The sequence below is a fragment of the Arachis ipaensis genome, chromosome B6 (genome assembly GCF_059453495.1).
Source record: "Arachis ipaensis isolate K30076 ecotype BB chromosome B6, ASM5945349v1, whole genome shotgun sequence".
Taxonomy (NCBI): domain Eukaryota; kingdom Viridiplantae; phylum Streptophyta; class Magnoliopsida; order Fabales; family Fabaceae; genus Arachis; species Arachis ipaensis.
Window position 1 is genome coordinate 112,592,871 of NC_142441.1, and position 2,451 is coordinate 112,595,321.

General features: G+C 39.2%; 1 non-coding gene across 1 annotated transcript; it reads left to right on the forward strand.

Moving 5' to 3' along the window:
• Window positions 1-1,511: 1,511 nt before the first annotated feature.
• On the forward strand, window positions 1,512-1,619 carry LOC148562339 (small nucleolar RNA R71). Its single transcript, XR_015887571.1, has one exon. It is a non-coding gene; the product is annotated as a small nucleolar RNA R71 (small nucleolar RNA).
• Window positions 1,620-2,451: the final 832 nt, after the last annotated feature.

Consider the following 2,451-nt stretch of genomic DNA (forward strand, 5'->3'; position numbering starts at 1 on the left):
ACAGAAGGAGATCCTTGAGTTTTAAACACAAGGTTATCCTTATTCAGTTGAAGGACCAATTATCCTCTGTCCACATCAATCACAGCTCTTGCTGTGCTAGGAAGGGTCTTCCAAGGATGATGGATTCATCCTCATCCTTCCCAGTGTCTAGGATTATGAAATCAGCAGGGATGTAAAGGCCTTCAACCTTTACTAGCACGTCCTCTACTAGTCCATAAGCCTATTTTTTTGAGTTGTCTGCCATCTCTAATGAGATTATGGCAGCTTGCACCTCAAAGATCCTAAGTTTCTCCATTACAGAGAGTGGCATTAAGTTTATTCCTGACCCCAGGTCACACAGAGCCTTCTCAAAGGTCATGGTGCCTATGTTACAGGGAATTAGGAATTTACCAGGATCCTGTTTCTTTTGAGGTAGAGTTTCCTGAACCAAGGCATTTGGTTCCTTGATGAGCAATGGAGGTTCATCCTCCCAAGTTTCATTACCAAATAATTTGGCATTCAGCTTCATGATTGCTCCTAAATATTGAGTAACTTGCTCTTCAGCAATGTCTTCATCTTCTTCAAAAGATGAATAGTCATCAGAGCTCATGAATGGTAAAAGGAGGTTCAATGGAATCTCTATGGTCTCTAGATGAGCCTCAGATTCCTTTGGTTTCTCAAAGGGAAACTCCTTATTGGTTAGTGAACGTCCCAGGAGGTCTTCCTCACTAGGATTCACGTCCTCCTCCTCCTCTTTGGGTTTGGTCACACCAAGTAAGGTAATGGCCTTGCATTCTCTTTTTGGATTCTCTTCTGTATTGCTTGGGAGAGTACTAGGAGGGGTTTCAGTGACTCTTTTACTCAGCTGGCCCACTTGTGCCTCCAAATTTCTAATGGAGGATCTTGTTTCATTCATAAAACTTAAAGTGGCCTTAGATAGATCAGAGGCTATATTTGCTAAGCTAGATGGATTCTGCTCAGAATTCTCTGTCTGTTGCTGAGTGGATGATGGAAAAGGCTTGCTATTGCTAAACCTGTTTCTTCCACCATTATTAAAGCCTTGTTGAGGCTTTTATTGATCCTTCCATGAGAAATTTGGATGATTTCTCCATGAGAGATTCTAGGTATTTTCATAGGGTTCCCCCCATGTAATTCACCTCTGCTATTGCAGGGTTCTCAAGATCATAAGCTTCTTCTTCAGAAGATGCCTCTTGAGTACTGTTGGATGCAGCTTGCAATCCATTCAAACTCTGAGAAATCATATTGACTTGCTGAGTTAATATTTTATTCTGAGCCAATAGGGCATTCAGAGTATCAATTTCAAGAACTTCCTTCCTCTGAGGCGTCCCATTACTCACAGGATTCCTTTCTGAAGTGTACATGAACTGGTTATTTGCAACCATGTCAATTAGTTCCTGAGCTTCTACAGGCGTTTTCTTTAGGTGAATGGATCCACCTGCAGAATGGTCCAATGACATCTTTGATAATTCAGACAGACCATCATATAATATATCCAGGATGGTCCATTCTGAAAGCATATCAGAAGGACACTTTTTGGTCAGTTGCTTATATCTCTCCCAAGCTTCATAGAGGGATTCACCTTCTTTTCGTTTGAAGGTTTGAACATCCACTCTAAGCTTGCTAAGCTTTTGAGGAGGAAAGAACTTGGCTAAGAAAGCCGTGACCAGCTTATCCTAAGAGTTCAAGCTATGTTTAGGTTGAGAGTCCAACCATATTCTAGCTCTGTCTCTTACAGCAAACGGGAAAAGCATAAGCCTGTAGACCTCGGGATCAACCCCATTGGTCTTAACAGTATCACAGATTTGCAAGAATTTAGTTAAGAACTGAAAAGGATCTTCTGATGGAAGTCCATGAAACTTGCAGTTCTATTGCATCAGAGAAACTAATTGAGGCTTTAGCTCAAAATTGTTTGCGCTAATGGCAGGGATTGAGATGCTTATTCCATGTAAATTGGAATTTGGTGCAGTAAAGTCACCAAGCATCTTCCTTGCATTGTTATTATTTTCGGCCATGTCTCCTCCTTTTTCAAAAATTTTTGTCAGATTTTCTCCAGAGTTGTGCTTTAGCTTTCCTTAGCTTCCTCTTCAGAGTCCTTTCAGGTTCAAGATCAGCTTCAACAAGAATGTTCTTATCCTTGTTCCTGCTCATATGAAAAAGAAGAGAACACAAAAGAAAATACGGAATCCTCTATGTCACAGTATAGAGATTCCTTATGTAAGTATAAGAAGAGAAGAATAGAAGAAGGAAAAGATAAAAATTTGAACACAGAGGAGAAGAGTGGGTTCGAATTTTTGAGTAGAAGAGAAGTGTTAGTAGACAAATAAATAAATAGAAGGGGGTGAGAGAGAGAAGAATTCGAAAATTAAATAAAATGAAATAAGAATATTTTTATTTTTGTTTTTAATTTAAAATTAAAGTTAAAATTCGAAAATATGAAAAGGAATAAAATTA